This window comes from Podarcis filfolensis (genome assembly GCF_964270895.1).
Source record: "Podarcis filfolensis genome assembly, chromosome: 14".
Lineage (NCBI taxonomy): Eukaryota > Metazoa > Chordata > Lepidosauria > Squamata > Lacertidae > Podarcis > Podarcis filfolensis.
In genome coordinates, this window is record NC_139616.1 from 47,488,415 (window position 1) to 47,508,593 (window position 20,179).

General features: G+C 47.8%; 1 long non-coding RNA gene across 1 annotated transcript in view; it reads left to right on the top strand.

The window, feature by feature from the left end:
• Positions 1 to 2,076: 2,076 nt before the first annotated feature.
• Positions 2,077 to 20,179, top strand: part of LOC310749302 — a 186,003-nt gene continuing 167,900 nt past the window's right edge. The window contains exon 1 of the long non-coding RNA XR_014541547.1: positions 2,077 to 2,370. This is a non-coding gene — a long non-coding RNA (uncharacterized lncRNA). The remainder of the gene's footprint in view (positions 2,371 to 20,179) is intronic.

Consider the following 20,179-nt stretch of genomic DNA (forward strand, 5'->3'; position numbering starts at 1 on the left):
AGGACTGTAGGGCAGAATGGGGGAGCCTAGGATCCTGTGGGTGGACTAATACTCCTAGCAGTTCTGACTGTTGGCTATGCTGATGGGATTTGGAGTCCCCAAAACAGAGGTGGACCTCAACTAGAGACGCTTCCTGGGCTGTTGCATGGAGGATGGTGCAAGCTTGTCCTCTGCTCCAGAAGATAGGACCAGAACCAATGGCTGCGTTACGAGAAAGGAGATTCTGATTCAACATCAGGAAGGACTTTCTGACAGTAAGAGCTGTTCAACAGTGGAACGGACTCCATGGGAAGGTGATGGACTCTCCTTCCTTGGAGGTTCTTAAGCAGAGCTTGGGTGGCCATCTGTCAGGGATCCTTCAGCTGTGATTCTTCCATTGCAGGGAGCAGGGGTGGAATATGGTCTTTCAGATTTCAGTGGTGCCCTGTGCTTGGCCAAAATTTGGCACGCACACCCCCAGCTTCTCCCCTTCCATTCTTCCCAATCCACCAAATCATAGTTGTGGTGCCTTGTGGCGCCCCCTAGGCTTGGCACCCAGTATGGGGGAACCAGCTGAGCTGCTCTAAATTATGGTTACCAGATTTTTTTCAATGAATCCAGGGATACTTTATTATTATTATTATTATTATTATTATTATTATGAAGCTGAGTAGCAACAGGGAGTCAGTAGTGGGGATGGTGAGGCAAAAGACCCTGGGCCCAAGCACATATGCATATTGTATAAAGGTACAAAGCCCTTCTTTTGCACCCTCTGAAACATAACTGCACAGAGTTTTTAAAAAACTGGACAATGGCTGGCCGGCCGCGACACCCAAGCCTCCCCCAATCAGTCAGAACAAAGGGGGCAGGGGGCAGGAGATCGCACATGACATATCATATGCGCAAAAGACATATCATATGCACACAAGACATATCATATGGGGACTTCTGGCGAGGAAAAATGAAAATGGCGGATGCCACAGCAGCAAGCAGCTCCTGAAGCCAACCAGAGCCAACTGCGCTACCAGGCTGACTCTGGGCTGTTGAGGCTGCCACCGCAACGTTTCCCAGGGACAGATTTGCAAATCTGGGAATTTGTCCGGGGACAGATTTGTAAATCCGGGGACTGTCCCCGGGAACCGGGGATGTCTGGTAACGCTACCCTAAATCCACCTCTGTACTGGACTGGTGCTGTTGGTTAAACCACAGAGCCTAGGACTTGCCGATCAGAAGGTCGGCGGTTCGAATCCCCGCGACAGGGTGAGCTCCCGTTGCTCGGTCCCTGCTCCTGCCAACCTAGCAGTTCGAAAGCACGTCAAAGTGCAAGTAGATAAATAGGTACCGCTCCGGCGGGAAGGTAAACAGCATTTCCGTGCGCTGCTCTGGTTTGCCAGAAGCAGCTTAGTCATGCTGGCCACATGACCCGGAAGCTGTACGCCGGCTCCCTCGGCCAATAAAGCGAGATGAGCACCGCAACCCCAGAGTCGGCCACGACTGGACCTAATGGTCAGGGGTCCCTTTACCTTGATTGGACTAGATGACGTTTGGAATCTCTTCCAACTCTATGATTCCTTCCAATTCTATGATTCTGTTATTCTACCTGGAGGTGCCAGGGACTAAACCAGAGACCATCTCTGCACATGGACAGCATGAGGTCTACTACTGAGCTATGGCCCCGAGCATGTCTGATCATGCACAGTGGACGCTGGTTCCATCAGGGCAAGTGGGGCACTGCCCAGCCGCTTGCTTGACTTTTACAACCAGCCCAGGAGGTAGCCCTGGCTGTTCACTCCTCCCTCCTTAGTCTCAATGCTGCCCTTGTAGAACTCAGCAGGGAGGAGAGTAGGGTCAAGTCTAGACTTGCTTGGCTCTGCCTTTCACTGCCTCTCTGGCTCCACCTACTGTTGGGCTCCCTCCCTCCCACCCTATTGGTCCCAGTGGCCACCAACCACCACTGTTCATGTAGGACTGGAGTAACAGCAGAGCCTTTTCAGTGGCGGCCCCTGTCTTATGGAACTCCCTTCCCAGGAAGCCTACTGAGCCTCAACGTTACATGCCAATCCTAAATCTTGCTTTTTTCAAAATACAGTGGTACCTTGGTTCTCAAACGCCTTGCTACTCAAACAACTTGGAACCCAAACACTGCAAACCCGGAAGTAAGTGTTCTGGCTTGCAAACCTTTTTCGGAAGCTGAATGTGCTCCATTTTGAGTGTTAATGCTTCCGTTTTGAGTGTCACACTTCTGTTTTGAGTGTTACGCTGAGGTCTGTCTGTTTTTGCTATTTATTTTGCGTTTTTGTTTCTGCGGCTCTTTTTGTTTTGTTTTTGTGACTGTGTGGAACCCAGTTCAGCTACTGATTGATTGATTGATTGATTGATTGTGTGACTGTAGTACATTGTTTCTTGCTTTCATTTTATGGATCAATGGTCTTGTTAGATAGTAAAATTCATGTTAAATTGCTGTTTAAGGGGTTGTTTTTAAAAGTCTGGAATGGATTAATCCATTTTGCATTACTTTCTATGGGAAGGCGTGCCTTGGTTTTGTAATGCTTTGGTTTTAGAACGGACTTCCAGAACAGATTAAGTTTGAGAAGCAAGGTACCACTGTAAGGTCTTTCAGTCTGCTTTTTTATAGCTCTTGGTGTTGACTCTTCTGCTCTGCATTTCGGGAGTTCCTGCAGAGATGGTGAGTGTTTTCTTTTCCTTTTTTTCAATTGCTGCATTAATTTCCTTACAGTTTCGCCTTTTGCTGACGTTGGGTCCTTCCTTCCATTTTATTGGCTGTAAAGCCACTTCAGGGTTTGTGGTCGGGTTTGTTTGTTTGGGGAAGGGCTGTAGCTCAGTGGCAAATAGGGCTAGGAGTAGACCCTGCATGTGATCCTGGAGAGCTGCTGCCAGTCAGTGTAAGCCATACTGAGCTAGATAGACCAAGGGCCTGACTCAGTGAAAGGCAGCATTCTCAAAACACACCCTAAAACGGGAATGAATCAGTTGCAAACACCCCCCCCCGAGTGGCAGGCCTCTGCCCCGAGGAGCTTACATACCCTCGACTGGAACCAACTGTGCTGTGAGAGGCAAGGAAGGGAGATGTAAAGGAAAGGAAGGATGAAGTGGTACTAATGTGGCCGAGTGGTTTACTGTTCTGTGTCCTTGAGGAAAGGAAAGCCTCTTCCGCAAGAGGCCTGCAGACTACAGTTCTTGAGAAGAAAGGGGTCTTCTCCCAGCCCCCTCCCCATCCTCCTGCCTCATCTTTCTTTTGACTTTGTTACCTGATGCCTTACAAACGCATCCTGCCTCCGTCCGCCCCTCCCAATTCAATGTTTTATCCATGTTGCCACTTCCATCTTAGCAGTTAGCATCTTTAATGGGAGAATATTACCATATTAATTGCTATTGTGAACCAGAAGATACTTATATCATCCAAGCTTTCATTACTGTCAGGGAAAGATTTTTCCCACTGAGTCAAAAGTGACCACTTTCCCTAATCCCTTCTTTAAAAGCTGTGTGATTTCTCCTTGACGGGGCTTTGGAGCCATGCTTGGCTTGCCTCCCCCCACTTCTCTCCCTGCCGCCACCCCCCCCCACCGCAAAGAAACCCTTTCTTCTTTTTGCCTGGACCCAAATTTGGAATTCAAGAGATGCTCCCCAGTTGCGATAAGCAGAATTAAACCTCTTTCTTTTTCTCTTCTTATTTATTCTTAGATCCAGGGACGTAATTTTAGATTTCAGTAGAGGGGGTGGTGCGGGAAGAGGGGGGGTGGGTCAAGATATTTTGATACAGAGAGGGCCGTTTTCAGCAAGACCCGCTGACCCACTCACGGGTACACTGATTGCAGGAAAGAAAGAGGAGAGTATTCCAAGAACGTTGGACACGATTGTTCTCTATTGTTTGTACCTCATCATAATGCCCTCGGCGCAAGACAAACCTTTCTAACCTATTAAATACAAAGGGAAAGGGATGTTGGTGACGAAGGCCTTCCTCGCCATCTTTGAATTTTGAATCAGCAGAGTGGACTGTGTCAGGGGAAGGGTGCACACACCATTTTTCAATGCTCCCTAGTTTTGCTTTGTTTTTTAAAAACCAGGCCCTCGATGTGAGGGAGAAGACAGCTCTCTTGCAGTCCTTCTGTCAAAGTCTCCTCCCTGTTTGGCTGCTGGTCTGCTTCCTGGAAGGAATTAATTTTGCTGTCCCCCCCCCCCCATTCAAAATTGTAATTCTCACAGCTGCAGTCTGAAACCACGACCCAAACTATCGTTGTTGATGCTGCTGTTGTCGCATTTACACATCCCACCTTTTCTTCCAAGGAGTTCAGTGCAGGTATATGTGCTTCTCTCTCCTGCCCTCCCAATTTCTCATTTAAACTGCACAACAAGGCCTGTAAGGTAAGTTAGGCCAAGAAAGGTGGTGACCAGCTTCCAAGGTCACCCAGTGACCTTCATGACTCGTTGGGGATTTGAACCCAGGTCCTAGTCTAACCAGCGCACCAACCTGGCGCTTTCGGGAATCTGCCAGCCCATTCAGCTGCTTTTCTGTGCGCACACTATTCCTTTAAAGCACATTTTGAAGCATGTTTCCCTTCCCACTCAAAGAATTCTGGGCTCTGAAGTTTGTTAAGGGTTGCTTGGAATTCTTACTCTGTCAGGGATAAACTACTGGGCCCAGAATTGCTTGAAGAGCAAAATGTTCTTCCAAGGTCATTTAAATGCATAGAACAGTGATGGCCAAACTTGGCCCTCCAGCTGTTTTGGGACCACAGTTCCCATCTTTCCTGACCACTGGTCCTGTTAGCTAGGGATGATGGAAGTTGTAGTTCCAAAACAGCTGGAGGGCCAAGTTTGGACATCACTGGCATAGAATCATAGAATTGTGTGTATGTAGCTTTACATATATAAGCTACAGATTGCAAGTTCCTTAGGTACAAACCTATCATCTCCCCGTTACACAATTTTGTACAGTATCTTTTTCTGTATGGATATTTCTGCTGAATGGTTACTTTTTATTTTATTTTTTTAAATAACATCCTTATTGAAAATTCAAAAAGCACACAATTATATGTGCACCAAACATGGTGAGACATAAATAAAAGAGAGAAAAAGAAAGAGAAACAGAACCCGTGTAATAAAGGGGGGGGATATAAAACTATGTATTTTACAAAGTTGTTACTGTACTTCACCAGATCTTTACCTATTACAGTATTTGTAAGAATGGATTCCAAATATCATTGTCCATGGCAAGTCTGCGTTTATATGCAAGTTGTTCATATGTTGCGAGTTTGTATAAGTCTTCAGTTGAATCCAGTGGTTACTTGGGGGCAAGCTTTGAACACCAGCCAGACTTTTATTGCTCCTATTTGTCAATTTTAACACTTTGAAAGTGTTGCATGCAGTAGCAGAAGTAAACACAGCCCCCCTTTGCAGGCTCATCCTTCGAGAGACGCAGCACAAAAGGAAAAGGGAAAGAGGAATGGGGAGGGAAGAGAAAAGCAAGCGTTACAGCAGAGGCTCAGAGATAAATCAGGGGTGGGATCCAAAATGCCGCCTAATCCTTCCTGGGAATATTATGGGTTCAGCCTCCCAAATGTCTGAAGGTCAGCCTTCAGCAACTTGGCTGAGGCTCATGGGAGTTGTAGTCCAAAACAGTTGGAGGGCATTAGGTTGTCTAAAACAGCCCTGTTTCCTCTGGCTGGTGGCAGAAGAGGCCAGAATCTGCATTGTAATTTCGGAGCAACTGGCTAGATTCAAAGCCAATTCTGAATACAGTGGTACCTTGGTTCTCAAACACCTTGGTTCTCAAGCAACTTGGAACCCAAACACTGCAAACCCAGAAGTAAGTGTTTCGGTTTGCGAACTTTTTTCAGAAGTCAAACATGCTCCATTTTGAGTGCCGCACTTCCATTTTGAATGTTACGCTGAGATCTGTCTGTTATTGCTATTTATTTTGCGTTTTGGCGGCTCTTTTGTTTTTGTGACTATATGGAAGCCAGTTCCGCTACCGATTGATTGATTGATTGTGTGACTGCAGTACATTGTTTACTGCTTTCATTTTATGGATCAATGGTCTCGTTAGATAGTAACATTCATGTTAAATTGCCTTTTAGGGGTTGTTTTTAAAAGTCTGGAATGGATTAATCCGTTTTGCATTACCTTCTATGGGAAAGTGTGCCTTGGTTTTGGAACGCTTTGGTTTTGGAACAGACTTCCGGAACGGATTAAGTTTGAGAACCAAGGTACCACTGTACATGTCCCTAAGATTGTGGACAGGGCTTGGTGGCTTCCCAGTGAGTAAAGCCCCACTGAAGATCATGGACCTTCCATCTCCTAGTAAATGCGTCCAAGTTAGGAGTAGAAGGCTGCAATCCTCTTCTTTGCAACACCTTACTTACAAGTAAGTGCCTTGGTAAAATACGAAGAGAAGAGAAGAGAAGAGAAAAGAAAAGAAATTTGTAGTCCATTCATGCCAACTAAAAGTAAAAAATCCTACTCATTTCAGTAAGATTGATTCCCAAGCAAATGTGCCCAGGATCAGAGCCATAAAGTCTGATCCTGTTAGTGTTTAATTCCGAGGGAAGTCCTATGGAGTTTAACGGTACTTCATCGCAAGTAAGCATGCACAGGAGTGTGGCAGTGCAGTGTAATCCTATGACTGTCTACTCAGAAGCAAGGCCCACTGAACTTTGCTTCCTAGCCAGCCCTCAAAGTTCAGGCAGGGGTGGCAGCCCTCTGGAGTCCTCAAAATGTTCCACAATCGTTTTTTCTTCCACAACCATTTTTTCTTGTTCTCAGCCTTATAAATTTGGAAGGCAGGTCAGTATTATCAACATCCACAAATCGCAGAAGAATGGGGCGGAGACTGAGTCTGAGACAATGGGGCTTGTTTAAGGACACCTCCTAGATTCATGGCACTTGTGCACACGAAAGATATTGACACCGGATCCCCATAATTGCTTGCTGCACCAAATCAAAATGAAAACATGTGAGAATCTGCGCACAGAAATCTAGCATGTTGGGGAGGATCAGGCTGCAATCCTATACCCACTTAAAATTGGAAGGGGGAGCCTGTTGTGGCAGTGTGGTGCAGTGGTTAGAGTACCAGAATGGGACCTGGGAGAGACTGAGGCTCAAATCCTCATACTCAGCCATGAAACTCACTGGGCGACCTTGGAAGCAGGGAGACTAGAGTAGGCCACTTTGAGCTCCTTGGCAAAGAAGGTGAGGTATTAAATGCAATAAAAATAAACAAGCAAACACCGTCCTCAGCAGGACCTACTTCAGAAGAAACACAACCTACAGGTGGTGGTGGGGGCTGTGGTGGGAACTCTAGATGGGGCTTTCCTGAGGAGCCCCATTCACTTCAATGGGACCTACTTCAGAGTAAACACACCCTAGAGGTGGGGCGAACTCTAAGATTTCCGGAAGAAATATCAACAACCTCAGATATGCAGATGACACAACCTTGATGGCAGAAAGTGAGGAGGAATTAAAGAACCTTTTAATGAGGGTGAAAGAGGAGAGCACAAAATATGGTCTGAAGCTCAACATCAAAAAAACGAAGATCATGGCAACTGGTCCCATCACCTCCTGGCAAATAGAAGGGGAAGAAATGGAGGCAGTTTTCCCAGTAGTGATGTATGGAAGTGAGAGCTGGACCATAAAGAAGGCTGATCGCTGAAGAATTGATGCTTTTGAATTATGATGCTGGAGGAGACTCTTGAGAGTCCGATGGACTGCAAGAAGATCAAACCTCTCCATTCTGAAGGAAATCAGCCCTGAGTGCTCACTGGAAGGACAGATCCTGAAGCTGAGGCTCCAAGACTTTGGCCACCTCATGAGAAGAGAAGACTCCCTGGAAAAGACCCTGATGCTGGGAAAGATGGAGGGCACAAAGAGAAGGGGAAGACAGAGGAGGAGATGGTGGGACAGTGTTCTCAAAGCTACCAGCATGAGTTTGACAAAACTGTGGGAGGCAGTGGAAGACAGGGGTGCCTGGCGTGCTCTGGTCCATGGGGTCACGAAGAGTCGGACACGTCTAAACGACTAAACAACAGAGGTGGGGCGAATTCTAGATGGGGCTTTCCTGAGAAGAAGCCCCATTCACTTCAATGGGACCTACTTCGGAGTAAACACGCCCTAGAGGTGGGGGGGGACGGACTCTAGACGCTTTCCTAAGAAGGAGCCCCATTCACTTCAATGAGACCTACTTCAGAGTAATCACACCCTAGAGGTGGAGTGGGGGGGAACTCTAGACGCTTTCCTGAGAAGGAGCCCCATTCACTTCAATGGGACCTGCTTCGGAGTAAACGAGGCGGGGGTGATGTTCTTACCCCCCCCCGATTAAAACAAAACCTATAATGCGACCTTTTAATAAATAAACAAATCCTCTATTTTTTGGGGGGGCGCTCCGGTTAAGGTGCCTCCTTTGGGGCTGGGGGGCTTTAGCGAGAAGCGGCCGTCCCTTTCCAGCCGCGGCGGCGGTGCGCTCTCCGCTCGCGGGTCTTTTGTGGCCGGCGGCTCGTGCCGATGGGTTAATGGAGAGGAAGGGGGGGCCGGGCCGGCGACAGCCGCGGGCCGGGCGCGGTGGACGTGTCCCTGGAGAGATCGGAGGACAAAGAGGCAGCGGAGGCAGAGAGAGAGACAGATGGGAGTGAAAGGAGACCACGGGGGGGGGGTGAGAAGGGGGCTATAGAGAAAAACAATTAGGAGAGGAGGCTTTATCATTTATCAGTTAATCAGGCCGGGGGCGGACAGGTTTTTCCCCCTCCCTTTTATTACCGAACATGTTCCCTGGAATAAAAGAAAACAAAAGGAGGTGGCGGGGGGAGGGACAGGAGTCGCAGCCCGCCCCCACCCCCAGCCCGCCTCGTCAATTTCATTGGCCTTTGCTGTATGTAACTCAGAGGCCACTCAGCCTGGAAGAGAGAGAGAGAGAGAGACTCTGGGGAGGGTCCCTTTTCATAACCCCCCACCCCCACTGCCCCGAGGTCCCCCACCCCCAGGTTGCAGGGACCCTATGGAAAGCGAACCTTCGTCTAGAGCAGAGAGGCATCACTTACTTCCTCCCCAAATAATAGCCCCCCCCCCCAAGCTCGATGAGGATGGCGGTCGGCCTGTTCGATTCTTTAAGATACATGTGGGTGAGCCTTTCCTGGCCAGGAAAAAGTCTCCTGCGCCTAGAGAGCTTATTCATGCAAGGTTCAGAGCAGTGCCGGATTTATGTATAAGCTAAACAAGCTATAGCTTAGGGCCCCACTTTCTTGGGGGGTTCCCAAAAAAAATTAAAGAAAAAAAACACCTTGATGTACATTTCCAAAATATAAGATAAAAAACAAATAAACTGAAACCTACATACTTACATCATAGGAGCCAACACAACACAACACAACACAACACAACACAACACAACACAACACAACACAAGCAACAGTGTTTTGTGTTGTGCTGTGTCGGCTCCTATGATGTAAATAATGGGCCCTGCCTGCTAGCCTGCTCCCTAAAATATCACTGGTTTGCTCCTTTCTATATATAGGGTGCCTACATTCTGCATGGACTGGTTGCATGGCAACATGTGCAAATGGCTTTAGATACCTATTAGGTCCATAAATTACCATATAGCATATATTCAGCACAAAAAACAGCGACCATTTGTTGTTGACAAAGGACAGCTGGACATAGAAAGGGGCCTATTAGCGTCAGTAGCTTAGGGCCTTGTCAAACCTCAATCCGGCCCTGTGTGGGTCAGCATTTCCTGGCCAGGAAAAAGTCTTCTGCAGGAAGAGAGCTTATTCATGCAAGGTTCGGAGACATACAGACCCCTCCCTTCCAGATCTGGAGCTCAGGGTGCCCTGCAGCCATTGGATCAGGCATCCCCAACCTCCTTTGGCCCTCCAGATGTTTTGGACTACAGTTCCCATCATCCCTGACCACTGGTCCTGTTAGCTAGGGATCATGGGAGTTGTAGGCCAAAACATCTGGAGGGCCGAGGGCAGAACACACTTGCAGGTTTCTAAACCTCTGAGCCTCTAAGCCACGATCACATCTTGCACCCATGCATTTAAAGCAGAAATGTTCATGGGAACTGTAGTTTTTCCCCTCACAGAACTATTATTCCCAGCACCCTCAACAAACTACAGTTCTCAGGATTCGTTAGGAGAAGCCAAAGCTTTAAATGGATGTATTTATTTTATTTCATAAAATTTATATACCACTTGCTTGCAGGAAAAAAAAAACCCCTCAAAGCGGTTTGGTGTGGATGTGACCTCCTTCTAGAGAGAAATGTGAAAGCTACCTTGTTAGGAAAGTTTCTTTGAAACAAAGAGACACCACTGTGTTTGTAAAGGGGGCAGGAGAGCTAGGGCTGGCTACAAAATATTAGGGGCTTGGGGGATACCTGGGCTACCCCCAACAATGTCCTTCAAGACAGGTTGTGGGGAAAACCCCCAATAATTTTCAACATACTATTCACAGTCATCTAAAATGTACATGTGCAATGTGAACATCATCACGCTAGCATGTGATGTGCCATCGCAGCTCATAAGCATTAATAAACCAGCACTAACGACCAACAAACAACCTTTCATCCCTGAACTAAAGATGGCCAAATCAACAAGGCAATTGCAAGGCGGCCATTCAAGGAGAAGGCAGTGAGAAAACTGGAAGGGCATTTCTGCAAAATATCCTTGCGGGCAAGTGAGTGAGTGAGATTCTCCAACACTTTCTCCCCCCACCTCCCCACCCCCGGAAAACTCTTCTGAGGAATTTCAGTTTATTGAAACTGTTTGGAAAGCAGTTGTTATAGTTCAAATGGAGGGGGGCAAACCCTTTGCAATATCAAATTTTGCACCCCAAAATTCAAAGATAGCACAATGGGGAGACCCTTTTCTAGGAATGGTGTGAAATTATTAGACGGTTCAGGGGAATTGTTGAAAAAGAAAGCTTCTCTGCCCACCCCCCAAAGGCCAGGAAATCAATTTGGGCTCCATCCTATGCCTTAAATACCATCAGAGTATTTGTTTTGTGAGCTTAGCTGCCTGCTTCCCAGCCTTTGTGGGGGCTGAGGCCTTCCTTTAGCACCTGCGGTCCAATCGTTTTCACTGAGGACTGAAGCTGGGACCTTCTGCAGGCAAGGCAGGGGGCCTCAGCCTTTGGGCGCTCTGGACCCATGTGCAGCCCAGACAGAGCAAGCTGCCTTCTAGCAGGTCCGGCTCTTTGTCCTCGTAGCCCAGTGTTGCCTCCTCAGACTGGCAGCAGCTCTCCAGAGTTTCCTCAGGCAGAGAAAAGCCTTTGCCATCTCCTGCTATCTTTCTAACTGCGGATCACGCAGGTTACTTTGCAGAAGAAGCACCACAGCTTGGAAGCTGGACTGTATGCATAATGCTTCCTGTATGAGCAGGGCCTTCTACATGCTCTGCCATTGCATTGCATTGAATTAAATTAATTAAATAGGAATAGGGGTCTCTTAACACCTCTTGGCACCCCCAATGAACTACAGATCCCAGGATTCTTTTGGGGGGCAGGGGGCAGGGGAGACACTGTGAGTTAAACCACAGAGCCTAGGACTTGCCGATCAGAAGGTCGGCGGTACGAATCCCCGCGACGGGGTGAGCTCCCGTTGCTCGGTCCCAGCTCCTGCCAACCTAGCAGTTTGAAAGCACGTCAAAGTGCAAGTAGATAAATAGGTACCGCTCTGGCGGGAATGTAAACGGCGTTTCCGTGCGCTGCTCTGGTTTGCCAGAAGCGGCTTAGTCATGCTGGCCACATGACCCAGAAGCTGTCCGCCGGCTCCCTCGGCCAATAAAGCGAGATGAGCGCCACAACCCCAGAGTCGGTCACGACTGGACCTAATGGTCAGGGGTCCCTTTACCTTTACCTAGGGGTCTCTTAACACATCTTGGCACCCCCAATGAACTACAATCCCAGGATTCTTTTGGGGGGGCGGGGGGAGGGGAGACATGATTGTTCAAAGTGATCTGATACTGCTCCGAATGTAAAGTTCAGATGAGGCCATCATTACACACACACCTCTTGATGCTTGCTAAGACACACACACCAAGAGGCCTCTGCATCTTGCTTCAGAACGGCTGCTTTTTCTGAGGACGCATCTGCACCATACATTTAAAATGGCATCGTAGCATTTTAAACAGCTGCAGCGTCTGCCTGGGAACTGCAGTCTGTTACAGACGCTTGAGAGTTGCTAAGAGAAGCCTGCTTCCTCTCACGGAGCTGCCATTCCCAGAGGGAGGGTTTTTTTAACTGCTCTGGGAATTGTAGCGCTGTGAGGGAAACGAGGGTTGCCTGACAACTCCCAGCAAACTACAGTTCCCAAAGACTCTTGGGCGGAAGGAAGCATAAAGGGGCACAGCAGTGCTTTAAATGTGTGGTCTGTATGTTTCCATCAAGACTTAAAAGGGGGCCCTTCCCCAAGTTATTCAGCATACAGCCAGCGTCCAAGCTGGGTGCTAACTCTGCAAAGTAATCAACAGGTTATGGGCCCCGATTGTCTGGGTTGCTAACCTCCCTTCCTGCTCCCCACAATTCTCTTCTTCTCTGACATTTGAAGCAGAGCAGAGAGGAGCCATCTTCCTTTTGTCTCTGTCTAGCAGATGACAAAGAGCAAGCATCTCCAACTTCGTTAGCAAGAGCGGGGAACTCTTTGCTATCCAGTATGTGTTTCTTAAAATAAGCTCAGCTTTCTTATTTTCCACACTTGGAGTCTCTGTGGGGTTGCTTTGAGGTTAAGTATTCATACAACCAAGTGCGCAGAATGCAGCCAGCTTCCAAGCTGTCTGCTAACTTGCAGATGGAGCCTGGAACCTTCTGCACGCGAAGGAGGGACATGCCCTGCCACCCATCTTGGGTGCCTCCCTTTCTTATGGAGGTGGGGGCTGGGCTGGACCCCTTCGGAAAGCGACTAGACCTAATGCTTCTCCATTCCAAACAATAAAATAACATAAATGGCTGCACACAGAAAACAAGCATGTCAGGGAGAGCACAAAGCTAGAACCCTTTTCCTCATCATGCTAGCTTTCTTCTTTTCTTTTTTTTCTTTTTAAAGTTTGTTGCAACATTCAGTTATATTACACTTCATCTCTGCAGCGGGACAGCCCAGACCCAGGCTGACATCCTCTGGGGGTAGAAAAATTAAGCACATAGGACAAGCCTGGTTGTTCAGGCCAATGGCCCATCTAGGCCAGCATCCTGTTCTCACAGTGGTCAACCTGATGCCCCAATGAAAAGGCTACAAGTAGTAGTAGTAGTAGTAGTAGTAGAACAACAACAACAACCTCTCCATTCTGAAGGAAATCAGCCCTGAGTGCTCACTGGAAGGACAGATCCTGAAGCTGAGGCTCCAATACTTTGGCCACCTCATGAGAAGAGAAGACTCCCTGGAAAAGACCCTGATGTTGGAAAAGATGGAGGGCACAAGGAGAAGGGGAGGACAGAGGATGAGATGGTTGGACAGTGTTCTCGAAGCTACCAGCATGAGTTTGGCCAAACTGTGGGAGGCAGTGGAAGACAGGAGTGCCTGGCGGACTCTGGTCCATGGGGTCACGAAGAGTCGGACACGACTAAACAACGACAAATAATAATAATAATTTATTTATACCCCACCCATCTGGCTGGGTTTCCCCAGCCACTCTGGGGGGCTTGCAACAAAAGATTCAAAATACATTAAAACATCAGTCATTAAAAACTTCCCTAAACAGGACTGCCTTCAGATGTCTTCTAAAAGTCAGAGAGTGGTTTATTTCCTTGTCATCTGATGGTAGGGCATTCCACAGGGTGGGTGCCACCACTGAGAAGGCCCTCTGCCTGGTTCCCTGTAACCTCACTTCTCGCAGGGAGGGAACCGCCAGAAGGCCCTCGGCGCTGGACCTCAGTGTCCAGGTAGAATGATGGGGGTGGAGATGCTCCTTCAGGTCTACTGGGCCAAGGCCGTTTAGGGTTTTAACCAGCACTATGGAAACGTAGTTATTGCCCAGTGGTTTCAGGGAGTGTTACAAAAATATAAGAATTAATAGCCAATGCACCATAATCGAAATAATAAATGTTGGCTGGCTTGATGCTGAACTAGATGGACTTTTTGGTCAGATCCAGGAGGTGCTGCCATAGTTCTAACTAGGTCAGTGACAAACTGGAATTTCATTTAGTAGGCATGTTCAGAGTACCACTCTACACTTCGAATTTGATTACTGCTGGGTGCTCTCTCCTGTTTCCAAAGGGGTGTGTGCCTGTGTGTTTTCAAGACAGATAGTAATTCAGTGCCTGAAGCAAGGAACATTGTGCTTCCCTGGTTTACACTTTGCCTCTTGCAGGCTCTATTCTGCTCCAGGAAGTCGGCTGTTTGCAACTGCAGGTACTCTGCAAAAGAAATCTAATGAAAAATGCCGACATTTATATTTCAAAGGCAAAGAACATAGGCTGTGTACATTTGGTCCTGGGATCAACACTCAGCAGCTCCAGATAATTGGGGAGCTGTGCCCCCCCCAGATGTGACTGAACTACAGTTCCCATTATTCCTGGCCATTGGCCATGCTAATGGGAGATGATGGGAATCACAGAATCTCCCTAGGGAGACCATGGAATCATGTGGAGAGCCACATGTTCCACAATCCCGGAGTTAAAGGATACAGTACGTTTTCTTGCAAATACCTCTCTGTACCTGAGATCTTGGACATCCAGAACTGGACTACACCGAGCACATTGATGACATGACATTAGACCATGGGTAGGCAAACTAAGGCCCAGGAGCCGGAGCCGGTCCAATCGTCTTCTAAATCTGGCCCGTGGGCGGTCCAGGAATCAGCGTGTTTTTACTTGAGTAGAATATGTCCTTTTATTTAAAATGCATCTCTGGGTTATTTGTGGGGCATAGGAATTCATTCATTCCCCCCCCCCAAAAAAAATATAGTCCGGCCCCCCACAAGGTCTGAGGGACAGTGGACCGGCCCCCTGCTGAAAAAGTTTGCTGACCCCTGCATTAGACTGAGCCAGACCAGCGGTTCGTCATACAGTAGGTCTGAATCTACTTTGTCAAATGCATTTAGTCCTCACCTAAGTGGGTAGACATGTGTAGCCTCGGTCAAGGAAGCAGCGAGAAATATCTTCACTTTCCCCCCCAAAGTGAGGCCAAACGAATATATCTATGACTTTAAATTTTTTGTACCAACTTGTAACAAGTTACGCTGCAGTCCTAGCTAAGCTTGCTCAGAAGTAAGTCCTACTGAGCCAATGTGGTGTAGTGGTTAGAGTGTTGGACTAAGACCTGGGAGCAGTGGCGTAGCGTGGGTTGTCAGCACCCGGGGCAAGGCAAGTAATTTGCGCCCCCTAACCCGTGGATTTGCGCCCCCTAACCTGTGGATTTGTGACCCCCTAACCCTAAGCCCCAGATGTTGCACCCGGTGCGGCCGGCCCCCCCTGCACCCCCCACGCTACGCCACTGCCTGGGAGATTAGGGTTCGAATCCACACTCAGCCATGAAGCTCCCTGGGTGACCTTGGGCCAGTCATTGTCTCCCAGCCTAACCTACCTCACAGGGTTCTTGTGAGGGCAGTGGCGTAGCGTGGGTTGTCAGCACCCGGGGCAAGGCAAGTAATTTGCGCCCCCTAACCCGTGGATTTGCGCCCCCTAACCCGTGGATTTGCGCCCCCTAACCCATGGATTTGCCCTAACCCCAGATGTTGCGCCCGGTGCGGCCCGCCCCCCCCTGCACCCCCCACGCTACGCCACTGTGTGAGGGTCAAATGCAGCAGGGGGAGAACTACAGATACCACCTTGAGCTCATTGGAGGAAAGGTGGAGGAATACAAATAAATGTAAGTAATTTTTTAAAAATACTAAATTCAGCAGAGCTTACTCCGAAGTACGTGAGATGGGGATTACAACTTTCAGTGTTGAACCTTCTGGGGTTTAGAAATTCTGGGGTGTGTGTGTGTGTGGTTGGGGTGGAAGGAAAAAAACAGGGAGATCATTTAGGCCAATCTCTATCCTCCCCCTCATCCTGTGCTTGAGACCATATGCGTTGTTATTATTATTATTATTATTATTATTATTATTATTATTATTATTTACCCATCTCCACGTTTTCTTCCTATGAGGTGTTTAAGATGTATTGCCTACTATTAAAATACACTCATTTTTTCGCAGTTTAATTTCAAATCTACTGAAGAGTAGACTTTCAAACTCTGTATACTTCTCGCTCCCGCTCATCTCGACAAAATAAATAAATAAAATAAAATCCGCGTCGTGCGCGTGAGAGCAAAGTTTTGAAATTGTGGATGCTGGAACCGCAGGACGCGCGCTCAGCCTCTAGGGGGCGCTGCACCCCCTTCAAAGCATCGCCGCTCCCGCGCGCTCCCTTTCTCTATTCCAACCCAGTGCTGTTTAATTAACGTGCAAATTGAGTAGATTAAATGACTCTAAATAATTAGCCACAGATCCTATAAACAGGATAACATATTTAATTAAGCAGCGATATAGATTTTGGAAACTGTTAATATCTTTCCAGAACGGTTCCTTTAGATCTCTCCTTTTTGCAGCTAACTTCAAAACAAGATGATTTTTTTAAAAATTTTTTTTAAAAAAAAGAAAGCACAGCTTTTAGAAAACCAGGATAAATATGTTTTAAAAGATGTAAGAGAGAAATATATATATATGCGCGCACGAACTCCCCCGCACTGATGGAAATGTTGCCTTTATTGCAACAGAAACTTAAGTTGGCAACTTTTTGTCCTGGGCTAAGATATAAAAAGAGGTTTGGTTTGGGGAGAGAAATGCTGTTTTCCTGGGCGAGGGAGGCACGGGTGCGCGTGTGTGCAACTTGGGGAGGGGGCGATGGCGTGGGGGGTGAGAACAGCAAGACAGTGTGAGGGATAAGGTAAGTGAAAATAAAATCCAATTTCATTATATCAATCAAATTTAATTGGCAATTTGTATAAGCAATGACCAGCCTGGCTTTAGGTAAAAACTATTAGAGGAGAAAAAGTCGGGTTGCTACTAAAATCTTGGTTACTTAATTAGTGTCTGAACTGCAGAGGAAAAAGATCCTCAGATTTACTCTCTACAAAGAGGGAACTGCGCAGACAATTCATTAGGCAGGCGGCTTGTAAATTAGAGCTAAGTTAACCTGATTTCCCTTAATTAAAACATCTTTTCTCGTTTACGATGTGGATATAAGTAGATCTCCAGGGTTTTGAATTTTCTACAACAGCAGATGGTCAAGCTAGAAGCAGATAATAGTTAACGCTTTCTCTCTAGCAGATCCGAACAACGTGAGCTGGCGACCCAGGCGCGGATTAAAATTAAGGCGAACAAAGAGCTGTTAACCCTTTAGAGTGCAGGTTACAGACACCAAACAAGGCGGGGAGGAGGGGGGGACGGCCGAGCGCGCGTGCAAACCGGGAACACGTCCGAGAGAGGGTTTTTTTTTATTCCCCCTCCCTCTCTCCTCTTTCTGGGCAAAGAGAAAGAGGTGTCAGAAGGAAACAGAAGGTCGGCCAGAGAAGAAGGCACGCTGTTAGACGGAGTTTTCCCTCTTTTTCCTAATAAATTCTTAGCAGTCTTCTTATTCCTTAATCATGACATTCCTCGCTGCATTCACCACGCTCATAAAACAGGGCGCTTTTGCGCAGCGGCGCGAGTCTAAATAACTTGATTTAAAAGCAAAACCAGAATCGGGTCTCTGCCCCGCTAGGGCTTACAATCGGAAATTCGACGGTGGGAGGAGCAAATGGGGTGGGCGGGGCGAAGTGAAGATGGCCAGTCGAGGTTTCCCCTAGATCTGCATTCTCCGGTCAAACGGAATCTTATTAAACTGGCCTACCTTTTGGGGTGGTTGTAAGCACGACAAGAAGGGACAGCGCCTGAATAGTTTGGACCACGAAAGACCTGTATAAAGGCTGGTTAAAACACACGCACACACAAAAAATAAATTAACGGATAAAGGGAACTTTGTTTATCTCAGTTGGCTGTTTTCATGGAAATAAGGCTATATGATTTTCTTTGGCGGGGGAGAAAGTTGAGTCTTTACAGATACGAATTGAAGCGGTACTGAAAGGAATTCGCCTTTGATTTACCATGGGTAAATCTTTTTTTAAGCCCAATCCCAAGCAAATCAGATTCTCCAGATAAATAGGCTTTCTCCCTCTTGGAACACACACACACACACAGTATATAGATTATATATGACAAAAACCCAAAGGAAATTGGAAGTATTTCTGGCGAACGACCAGGGAAGGTATAAACGCGAGCAAAAAGCGTCCCTCGCTAAAAGACGTTTTCACACGTTATGGGGGGTTCCTCTCTCGTCCTTTCTGAACAGGGCCAATGCAGGAAAGAGCTGTTTCTCAACCTCAAAGCCGGTCCTGGGTTTATTCGAGGCGAATGACAAAACGAGGAATTCAGTGAATGAAGGAATGCATTCCCATTTAAACGTCACTTGTGAAAACTGGCCTGCAGCTGTTTTGCAAACCAAAGCACATCCGAGCTATTTTGCGGCCGCCTTGGAAAGCCCTCAGACGATTCACACACACGAGTCGCGCAGCAGGAAGCATCCAGTGTTTGCTCTCGGAGCCTAGTGGGCCCCTGAGCGGGATGACACGCTTCTTTCCTAACACCCGCTCGCGCATTCACATTTTACATTTCATTCGGTGCAGCAATTCGCCTGGAAAGTGTGTTTCAGTGAAAACGAGCCATTTTCAGTTTGACTTTCCCGAGTTAGGCGTCAGAGGCTACGAAAAGCTCAGGCCCTCGCTTGTGAAAAATAAGTCGGTTCTGCCGGTTATGTGAAAGAAGGTTGCGCCTGTCGGCGAACAGCCTGAATAGAGAGGCGTCTTTTGGGGGGAGAGAAGCGAGTTCGAATTCTGGTGCAGCGAGAAAGCAAATTGGTTCGCCTTAAGCACTATAAACACATTATCTCAGGCTAACCTGCCTCAGGGTTAGAATAAGTTCCCGGAGGATTCCAAATCTAAAACTGTTTATAAACTGAAGGGGGGGGGGGAATCCTGTAGGAATTATTCAGTCATATGCACTTTCACACGTGAGGCTGCCCTAAATGCCTTTCCTCCCATTGTCCGTGTGCACGTGTGACTGTTCTTAATGAAAGTCGGAAACGGCCACGCAGCCCTTATTCAATCCAGCGCGTCCTCTTACGCACGACAGGCGTTTTCTGGATTAGCCACTGAGGAATCCACATACGTGAAGATTCTGACCAGCGTTAGGCCTCTGGAGAAGCGATATTATCTTGACTTTACTTGGAAAGAAATCTCATGGAAATGAATGGCGCTTACACCTCCAAATAAATGGCCTTTGTGCTGTATGTGCTTGTGACCAGACCTGTATGGAACACCCTTGGGTGAATCAGAGGTGGATGGGAGATTAGAATCCATTAAGGCGCACGTTTCCTAGGGGCAAAGCCGTCTGAACGCGGCTAGGTTTACCGCCGGCTAAACCGATTCCCAATTCTACTCTAAACGCCCTTCCAGAAGCCCCATTAAAGCCTCTGGTGTTTTAACGACGTGGGAAACAAGGATCAGGACTTCCCTTTAGGGAAAGGCGAACCCAGGTCTTTTTATTCCTGAGCTAGGCCTTTGGCTCTCTACAATGGGAAAGAGAGAGAGATTTCGAGGGAACTACGCCGGAGCGGAGGAAGCAGATCCTTGTCTCCGGAGTGAAACCCTTGGAGTTGCAGGAAATTACTCCGGAGTAGGAAAATTAACCCGCAACCTTGAGAGCTTTCACACCGGAGTGAATCCGGAAATGAACTCAGGGGGCCGCGCATCCAGGACTGGTGGCTTTTGTCTGTCCGTCTGCGCGCGTTCGGGGGAGCGCGCGTGCGCGTGCGCTTGCATCCGAGGACCCACCTCCGCTCCGCGCAGCTGCTTAACTCCGCTTTCGCCTTCCCCTTGTCCAGCGTCCCTGCCTCCCCTTATTGGCTATCTGTCATGATTATTTTGACTCTCCCGGGCTAAAAGGGCAGCGATTTGGTTTCTGTAATAACTAAAGCCTCGTTCTGCGGTGCGCGCCTTTGATCCAGGAGACAAAAAGCGGGCTGGAGGTTAAGGGAAAGAGGGACTCCCCTTCCGGTGTTTTGTCTGGTCTTAACTAAAAAGCAAAGGGAGATTCGGATCAGGAAGGAAAACACACCCACCCACCCCTCCTTCCTCTCTTATGATTCGGGGACCAAAGCCATCCTGGGGCTGAAATTCCCT